Source organism: Dermacentor variabilis, chromosome 11 (assembly GCF_050947875.1).
Source record: "Dermacentor variabilis isolate Ectoservices chromosome 11, ASM5094787v1, whole genome shotgun sequence".
Classification (NCBI taxonomy): Eukaryota; Metazoa; Arthropoda; class Arachnida; order Ixodida; family Ixodidae; genus Dermacentor; species Dermacentor variabilis.
Window position 1 is genome coordinate 30,034,966 of NC_134578.1, and position 9,865 is coordinate 30,044,830.

At 43.4% G+C, this 9,865-nt stretch overlaps 1 long non-coding RNA gene across 1 annotated transcript; it reads right to left on the reverse strand.

Moving 5' to 3' along the window:
- Nucleotides 1-204: 204 nt before the first annotated feature.
- LOC142564429 (uncharacterized) lies at nucleotides 205-4,185 on the reverse strand. The gene is made up of 3 exons (XR_012824574.1): nucleotides 3,990-4,185; nucleotides 904-975; nucleotides 205-279 (listed from the first exon to the last, which is right to left on the reverse strand). It is a non-coding gene; the product is annotated as an uncharacterized LOC142564429 (long non-coding RNA).
- Nucleotides 4,186-9,865: the final 5,680 nt, after the last annotated feature.

A 9,865-nucleotide genomic window follows, 5' to 3' on the forward strand; every position in this document is an offset into this window, starting at 1 on the left:
AACAGCGCCAACGCCAAGCAAAAAAGTTGCTCACCATCTCGTTGTTGCATTTAAGGAAGGCCTTCATGGTTTCACTTCATTGATATGCGTGCTCGTTTATAAACAGCTCGTCCGGTGACATGTGCTGTTTATCTGTACGAGATAGCTGTACAAAAAATCTCTCTGGCGAAACTCAGAAAGGTTGTAATGAACATTCGGTATAGTTACCTCCAGTGCCAGACCCTCGGGCGCCCATGTTTCCAGTCGCAATTCGCCCTAGCGTGCTGAGAAAATCGCCTCCTATTGGTTGGGACCATTGGAACCATCCAAGATACAACTTAGACAATGTGCTTAACACAAAACCTCTTAACAAAGCTTTTCCGCAAGCTCCGCTTCAATTTTTATATGCCTTCGTACTGCAGTCCTAATTAAAATAGCTTGCATATTAGTATCTGCAATTTCCTAGCACAAAAAGTATAGTTATAAAAAATAGAATATAATAATATAATTTTGCTTGATCGTTGCTGCAAATCCTCCGAGACATATAAATGGGACAGTCTGGTTTTCAATGTGCGTCGGTACTTGCCTAGGCCTGCTCTTAGAAGGATGAAAATGTTCAGAAAATGTTCGAATTGGCAATAGTGAACACAACGCTGTGGTGAGCAAGTCTAGAATACAAAATTACAGCAGGAAAGGACCAGGTATCTTTGAACTTAAAAGTCTGCAAAAGAAATCCGCGTTAACCATCAGCCTAGTCTTTGCACTTGATTGTCCCTCCATTGTTCAAATACTTCCTCGACAAATCATTCTTCACACACATCTATCATAATTCATAAATCCTACACCATCCTTCGTATTGTCTACAAAAGAAGCACATTAGAAGGCCATATCATGGAAGGCCAAAGTCAACATCCAAAGTTTTACCTTTAGCAAGAAGATTCGACGAGTCAGATCTTGCTGTCAGTTGTTTTATAATCTTCTCAATGCCTTCATTACCTGTATGTCGGTTGCGACAAAATGGTAGATTATTTTGTCTCCTTTAGGTGTCGGTTTAATGCCCGTGTCATAATATAACCAAATCGCCAAGCCAGTCATAAATCACTCTATATAAATAGGCCAAACGGGGAAAAATGTTAGTGTCATCAGTTCAAAGATAAATTAAGTGTATATAAGGGGTAGTCAACAAAACAGTGGTGCTTCCCTGGCGATGCGTCGTGTCGGTCGTAGCACATGGTGGCAAGCGAGAGCTATTATGTGTGATGTAAACTCTTGGCCAGAAACTTTTTACAGAGTATGTAACTAAATACTGCATTTGCGTTTAATTAAGCACAATACATTCATCCCTATTACAGCGGTGACTCAACGTCGTCGATCGATAGTGTTGCCACCCTGTTTCCATTTCAGCGGGGGCCTGCTCTGGTGTGACTATTTGATTTAAACTCGATCTTTCATTTAAGCGATCAGGCTATGATGGGTTTCAGCCTAGCGATTTCTTACAAAATAATTATCCGGTTTCAGTTTTTCCTTCCTATGTTTCTCTAGTTTTTGACGATGAGCAATAATGCATGTTTGTAAGCAAAAACTAAGAAAGTCAATGGTTTGGCTGATTAACGTACTGAATACCAGAACCTTTCAACTGAGGCATCTAGATTTACCCTTGTGTAAAAGCTATGCACGGGTTAATGTCGACGCTATGCAGTGTGCGTCTCGGAAGCATTGTGGTGTATACATGCTTTGGTGGTCAGATTCAATGCTACGCCGATGAGTACCACCTGTTGTTCTTCCGACCTGCCGCAACAGTGTTCCCGTATATTGCCTATGCAAGCGCTGATGCCCCTACCACTGACATTCATTATGACTACATCACACGCGTCTACTTCTCGCTTTCAAAACCGATTAATGTGATTTTAGGCTAATGGGTGCTACGCGTAGACCCAAGACATATCCGCGCTCAAGAGGGTATATATTGCCCAATGTTTTCTTAGTGGGAAACGCTCTCAACATTTGGGGCATATCCCGCGTCCACACGCTGTACTCGTCTATTGTGAACGGAACAGCTGTGATCTCGCGCGAGACAATGCCGAGCTTTTGAAGGCAGCAAACGCATGGCCCCCGCGGTCGGCGCGCGATAGCATGCAAAGTAGTGCCGTGCTGGCCGTTGTGGGACTCTGGGTGCTGCACGGCCTTGGTAAAATATTAGGGTAAGTAAAAAAACAATTGGAAGGGGATCAGTTCGGTTTTTCTGCTCACTCAATGACACCGAGCACTTGTCAGAACGCCGGAGTGGTGAAGAACACCAACTTGGGGGATCGAACGTTTTGGGCGGCCTCCCGCTTCAACGCGTTTCCAAAACCTGAGATGATGTGACGTACAACACCATAGGCATGCTGGAAAACAGTGCACGTGAATGCACCATGGCAGGTCGGCTCGGCCAGACTTTGCATCTGCCGCAGATTACCTCCACGATAAGGCGCATGCGGGACAATGAACGCTCAGCAAGGCTGACAACAATGCGCAGTCGTGGCTGGTCTACGGGATAAAAGAAGCGCTCCCCCTGCCGAGCCCCTTTCCTCGCCGGCTCTAGCGTCGGCTTGATGATGTTGCCTCGCGTTAGTGAAATGACAGTTAGTGGAGATCAAATATTAGATGGTACCACGAGAACAAAACGACTCAAATCTTGTAAGCCTGACAACGCGCCACAGCTAAATAATTTTTGGCCAAACAATTCTCGAAAGCTATATTCAGTATTCTCATACATGCAGCAGACAGTCGAAAAGAATATTCATGCGAATTACTGAGAAAGATAGCTCATCCGCTAAAATTTCAATGAGCGATCGAATCTGGCACTCTCTGCACGACATGGGTTCACGCGGACTCTGGTGGCAATGGCGCGAGGTTGAAATTCATTTCTTGGAACATAAATAATGCTGTAAAAATGATAATATATTTAATTTTGGTTGCAAAGTGCACTGCTCAGGTAAAATTGATTTTAAAGAGGATGTTCTGATAGCGCCAGAACGACACAATGAGCGCAGAGTAGATAAACAGGCAATAAGGACATCAAATTTCAGCTAATCAAAGGAGCGATATATAAACAGAAAAAAACATCTAGGAAAAAGCAAGAATAACTGCAAAACAGAGAGATGTCTTCGGAGCTCAATTAGTCTTTAACGTATTCAGAAATCAGTACCAAACAGTCAAAACGTCTGTGTTTCTCAGAAAGCATATTAACCCTGCGGCAACGTGGACGCTCTTGAATAAGTCTCACGGGGACGTGCTGACATTTTCGCTAAGTATAATCAATTTAGGTTCTTGTGCTATCGCCGCCCATTGTCACATTTCAGCAAAACGTTGACTTCGTAAACGTCGTATAACTATTCTGTGATATTCTCCCATTCCCTTCGGTGCATAAACGCGTCGTATTTCATACAAAAACAAAATACCTTGTTATTCGTTGTAAATTCCTGACTGCCTGCGTCGTGGCCAGACTGGCTTGGCATGCCTCAAAATAAAGTGCCCAATGCTCGTACAGTCATTAGGTGAATAAAATAAACTAAACTCAAGCTACCTCACAGATGTCGCTTCAAGATATGCTGAATTTTGATTTCTGAGGTTCAGCCCTGTCCCATTTTTACTGCAGCTTTCTTTCTTTCTGATGTCGTTTCCGCGACACGTAATTATTTTACAGGCTGAGGCAGAGCAGCTTACGTTGTTATGAATACATCACGAGCTCCCCTCAAGCAAGGAATGCATTCTACGAACACTTTAGGCACTCCCCTCTAGCGAGGGATATATTTAAATGCAACCGGGAGTCATCATTCCTTAGAGACTTGCGCGCACAAAGACAGGACGTCGAACGAAGAAGGGACACACAATATGCCCTCGTTCCACGTCCGGTCTTTGTGCGCGTATAAGTCTCTGAAGAATCGTGTACAACCAATTCCACCGAAAACGTAACGCGCTTACTTGCTGTACAAGCGGTCATCATCACGCGCGTCCGCAACACTTACCGCCAGTAGCCTTCATTACTGCTAGCAACATTACAAATGTTTTCAATACAAGAGTCCCGTTCATCCTTCCTGGTTCTCTTCCTGTAAGCCGTCGAACCGGGCACCTAGCTGGTTCGACTATCCGAACAAATGTTTTTTTTTTTTTGGAGGCGAGCTTGTCAAACTGTCCAACAAACAATGCTCGGAAGCCACTTTCGCGTATCTTACACAAGCCTCTGATGTCTATTTGCGATCTGCATAACTGCAGGAGACAAATAGAGGACACAAACAATACATGGGCTTCACCTACATTGCATATGCAGTCAGCAGTTTGCATACGGCTTGATGTAAACAAATACTGTTGATGATGAATCAAAGCGAAGAAAAATAGAACGATGGTCTGTTGGTAGAAACAAAAACACACTAACCTGTCTTTCTTCATTAATTTGCATCATACTGTTCTTTGTTAAGGTAGCCTGCCGCCTGCAAAAATAAAGGAATGTAAAAAAAGTTTTATGACCTTTATCAGCCGCACATAGATAGTATAAAAACGCTTTCGACGTGTTTTTACCCAACCGAAATAAACTCGCTGCAAATGCACATTACATTAAAATGCAATATTCTGCATGATTCGACGCAGATGAGATGTTTTACTTCATATGCACCCTGTCATACAACTGCTGACGGTCATCATAACAGGAGTTCCGCGGTAATTTTTTTTTTGTAGCACGTTATTTTCCAAGCGCAGAGGTAAAATTAGAAAGAGGTAACAGCTCCACGACACTGTCCATTCGAGCGTGGGAAGCTTAGATATCATTTTTCTTTCATAGCACTTAACAAATCAAAAGTGAGCTCTTCGCGTATGCACTTAGCACTCAAGCGAAACGTTTCAGATAATACCGCCATATGCAACTTTTTATTAGGTAATCACTCTGACAGGGCACGCATAATCTACCCTTATCAAAGAGTTTTATTCCAGTAGTATCGCATGCGCAACCTAGATGCATTCTGAAGCTAAAATAAATTACGTGATCGGCCCGAGGCAACAAATGCGCCTTCAATAACTATACGAGCAGAAACACTACATTTCGCTCTTTTCGTCTTTCCCAACTTTACATCCTTGAGGGTAACATGGCATGCATAAGTACCTCCTTCACTTCTGTATTTTTACCAGCTGCTTCTATATAGGCTGAAAATACGATGTAAAAAGTTATAGTGCACCCTAAGATAAAGATGCGCGAAGGGCATCTGGCGTTGCTATCTGTGTGTGGGTCTCAGTTTGACAATGCTGATGAGCACGCTAAAATCCTGCTCTCTAAATCTCAATATGATGATCAAATAATTATTTGTTGCTCACGAAGAACGTAAGCTTCCAAAATGTACGCGAATGATGGTGTCATTGTGCACAACAGGCGCTCGTGTTTCCGACTCGAGTATTCGAACTATTACAGGTAATGAAAACCAATTAGGTAGATACTACAACGTCTCACGAAGAGGGCAGGAAATAGTGCCACTTGTACTCTACCTGCTCTTTATTGTCGTCATGGTTGTGTAACGTTGTTATAGTGGTATACATCAGTAATGAGCATTATAAGCTGAAGCTCTGCTAGTGTGCTGGGCATCTTGTACATTTGTATGGAATTATATAAATGTAGTTAATTACTTGTAATTAATTTTCATGTCCTGGTATTTTTGTAATTGAACGATTACTTTTTGTACTCGGCAGCGTTCGTTGTATTTCAGTTACCTTCTTTAGTAACCATTTACATGCAACCAGTTAATTTCTTGATGGGACGAGCTGTAAGAGACGACGATGCTTTGTGAACTTCAATTTGGCAGACGATACAGCTGAACGCCTAAGATCACTCTGTCCTTGTGCATTACGAGTTTATATTCGCACGCAGTCCTCACGACAGGGAACCAACTTGGTCTAATATCATAGTTGCCGTTGGTTTTCCTTTGTTTTTCGTAAACTTACCCAGCGAAAAGTTGACTAAAAGGGGAGACGGATGTCACGCATACCTGAGGTATAAACATTTAGGAAGAATTTATATTCTTGGCAATAAGTTACTTTATGGGGTTTTATGGGCCAGAACCGCGATCTGATTATGAGAAACGCCGTAGTTGGAGACTCCGCATTAAATTTGACCGCATGGCGTTTCTTTCAGTATGTTGTCACATGTGTGTAATTATTATGGTTTCGAAACTGCACCATTCACTTCTATGTGCTTTATGAACTTTCTATAAAGTTACCATTTTCGCTATATTTATATAAAGGTGCTCTAAGTCTTTCTCCTCAAATGCACATAATTATCTGTTTCCTTGTACCTATCGTGCTGCACTTTGTTTCCTACTATATCACCACGTATTTTGCGCGGATGTATTTGCAGACATGATTCTTACAAGTGTTATAACTCGATTTTTTTCCTTTGCGTGGCTGCCTTATTCATCTAAATCTAACACTGTAATCTTCATTTGGTGGCCCATGGTATTTACCTGAATGCGTGATTTTAGTCCGTAATATAAGAGGGAAGAGGACGAATTTTCTCGTTTAAACTACATGATATTTTCACTTGAATTAACCCCTTCGCAAACCCTTTCAGAATGATGTTCTCTTTTTTTATTTTTAGTTCTTACTCTAGAGCTCAAGGTTCTTAAAGCATAAGACCTCCTACTGTATATGTTAACCGCATATAGTGCCTGCCTAAAATTTTGTGAATAAAATCTTCGAAAAAACCTTGCCATTTTACAGAAAGAGTATATGGGCAAAACTACTTCGCCACGTGGAAGAGAAACCCTCATTTCCCGTTACACTTGGGGTGGTCTACTGATTATTTGCCTCAACATCTGTCCGCGCATCAACTTTCTCGGCTCTTTGTATATGCGTGTGATATCCGCTTTGGGAGTGTAAGGCATTGCCACAGCGCATGCGTAATGCGAGAGATTTCGCTTAGGGTCACGTAAGGGGCAAGTTCCATATTCTCGAAATTTCATTTCCATTTCTGGTAATTTTCCTGCATCTCAATTTAAGATGGGCTAGTTATTTTCCTGTGTGCTTTCCATGAAATCGTAGACAATTTCCTTCATGTGGATGCCATTAACAAGTATAACCATGCATACAAGATGGCGCAGGCATCGAGCATACTTGAAATAACAATTGCCATCGTTCTGGTAGATACATAAGCCTTGCCTAGAGTACCCAATATGTGAATGAAGGTGATATCTGGATTAGGGCGAAACAACACTTAGAAAAGCTTACTAAGAGACGCAGTTACAATTTCTTGACACACCTACAGAAATAGGACTCGCAAAAGATTCCGATTTCACTAGCCACAATATTGAGAGGGGTGGCACGAACTTGATAAGTGCAGAGAGAAATCTAGTCATTAGCCTTTTTCTTGAATATTCGATTCAAATGTTTCCAAGCTCGAACCCAACGATGTAAATCTTTACTTCGTTAACACGCGGTCACAGGAACATCGCTTTAAAGGGTCGCTCGCCAGGTCATAGAGCAAATTTAGGTAATACGCTGGAAGTTGTGACGTACCCCTTAAAGACTGTTCTAACAGCATACTTTTTCAAGTTAGTTTATTAATAGCAGAAGTTATAAGTGACGCGAAGCTATGATTTCAGTAGGCGTGTGTCTCCGCCGACATAGAGGCTCCCTTTACATCCCCCTTCTAGATTCCGCAAGCGAAATTTCTTACCTGCGTCATTCCACACCGGACACACAGGATCGCGTGCCGAATATGTCACGGGCCGTGCCTTCTTTTTTTTTTCTCTCGCGCGCTTTCGCTGAGTGACAAGCTTTCGTTCACGGTCTTGTGCGCGAGCGGCTGCGTTTGTCTCGTTTCGCGAAGCGGATTGTTTTGTGTACTCTGCGCGGGAACGTCTAACTAGCGGTACAATTCAGTGCCACAATCCCGAGCACCAAGGCAGGCGCTGTAGAAAATTACATAGTTTCGTCCTCTGTGCGCGCGACTGCTCGAAGTAGAATAAAAACACGCAAACATTCGGTTCGCATGTTTTATTATTTCTGGAAACTTTCATTCGTCTATCGAAGCAACGGAATTTACAAATAACTAATGTTGCCTTGAGTATTTCTCGAAGTCACGTGTCACTATAAGCAGCGTCCAAACACTATCACGTGCGTAGGCGTACTTGCGCGACAAACGTCGATTCTCCAGCTGTGAGCGCGGCGCCCGCCAGGACAAGGGCAAACGGCGTATTGTTTGAAATTTAAGCTCTTTCCGCGGCGCATAGGGTTCTAGGACTTAGCGAGCGTGGTCGTTGGCGCTCATTGTATGCACTGCCCTTGTCAGCACAAGATGGCAGGAAATGGTGAGGAAACCCTTCAGCCATGCTGTCTCCCCCGCCCACACTTCAATACATTGCAAGCAATCCTCAGGGAAAGGAGCCAAAACATGCGTTTGCCTTCTTGTATTACTTTAGTTCTTCTGAAGGATATAATTTTAGGGCTGCCAACAATCACAAATTTATCAGGACAGTCTCGATTTTTGGGTTACCGTCTCGTGTACTCACCTCAGCAATTCGGTGCAGCCAACCGTGCCAACTATAGCTTTTTTTTCTACTCCATAAGGAAAGAATAGACTAGGTTTCCTTTTCATAAAGTCCGAGAGCTAAATTGCTTGTGCTTTTTTCTGTTCGGGGACATTGCCATAAACATAGATTAATATATGTTCATTTCGATAGGGATGGCGTCTTTGTCTGTTTTCGGAAAAGGGTGGATGAGAAGAGAACAAACTGGGCCACTGGAACTTAGCGACGGTCACAGGACTAGAGTCTGTGTACGAGGCCGCTCTCTCTGGCGAATGCCAGGAGGTAGCCTAGCACGGGCTGCCGATTGTCAGCCGCTAGTGGGATCCAGAGACCCTATAAGGTAAAACTATTCCAATAAGTTTTTATTGCAATCTCCTGACGACAAATTTACGTAACCACCGACGCAAGAATCGGGCGGCGACCCGCAGATTTGTCCAAACATCAAAACGGCCAGTTGGGCCAGTGGGTTGGGATTCATAGTAAGGTTCGTTACAGCACATCACAAGACGAGGACCAAAAAATGCATAAAACGACGACACAGCGCCGTGTCGTCGCTGTATATCTTCTTTTATCCTTGTCTTGTGTTGGGCTGTAACGAACCTTACGATGTTGTCCCAACAGATCAATGAAACGTTCTCCTCGTTAATAGAAGGTCCATTTTGTTTGCTTTAAAAACGAATAACATTGCCTACACTGAGCGGCTTGCCTTATCTAATTAGAGAGTGGAGAGGGTTTCGATGGGGCCGAGCTAGTGCACTCAAAATAACCGGATGAAGAGGCTGCTGCCGGCGTCTGCGATTGGTTCGTCTTCCCTTACTTAGCTTGCGGTGGCTGGTCAAAAATTGCGGCGGCATGCAACAGCATGCCGCTAAAGGGACCTTCAGCAAAGAAAGGTTGGCTGAGTGAGGTTGTAAACATGCCGAAAGTGCTCGAAAACGTTACACAGCCACGTAAAAAGTTTTATTGTACGCAAATAAACCCATGGCCTGTTTTTGGGCTTGCTCTTCCTGGCTATGGAGGGAGGATTCCCATGACTCTCTGTTTCCATGTAGGCCGTTTAGTGCTGGGCAAGCCCAAAGCATGTGATTTAGCGTTGCTGTGCCTTCACAGTTTTTACATTTTGGAGAGTGCACCTCAGGATGCCATTTGTGCAGAATATACGGGTTTGGGAAGGTACCTGTCTGCAGTTTTCGCCATATTACCTCTTCCTGCTTTGTGAGAGATCTATGGGGGGGAGGCAGAGTTCTCCTCCCCATTCTGTAGTGTTCTAGAATTTCTCTGTATGTGGTTAACTCTCGCTTTTTGGACAGGAAGTAATCTGCCTGCGCTGGGGCCCG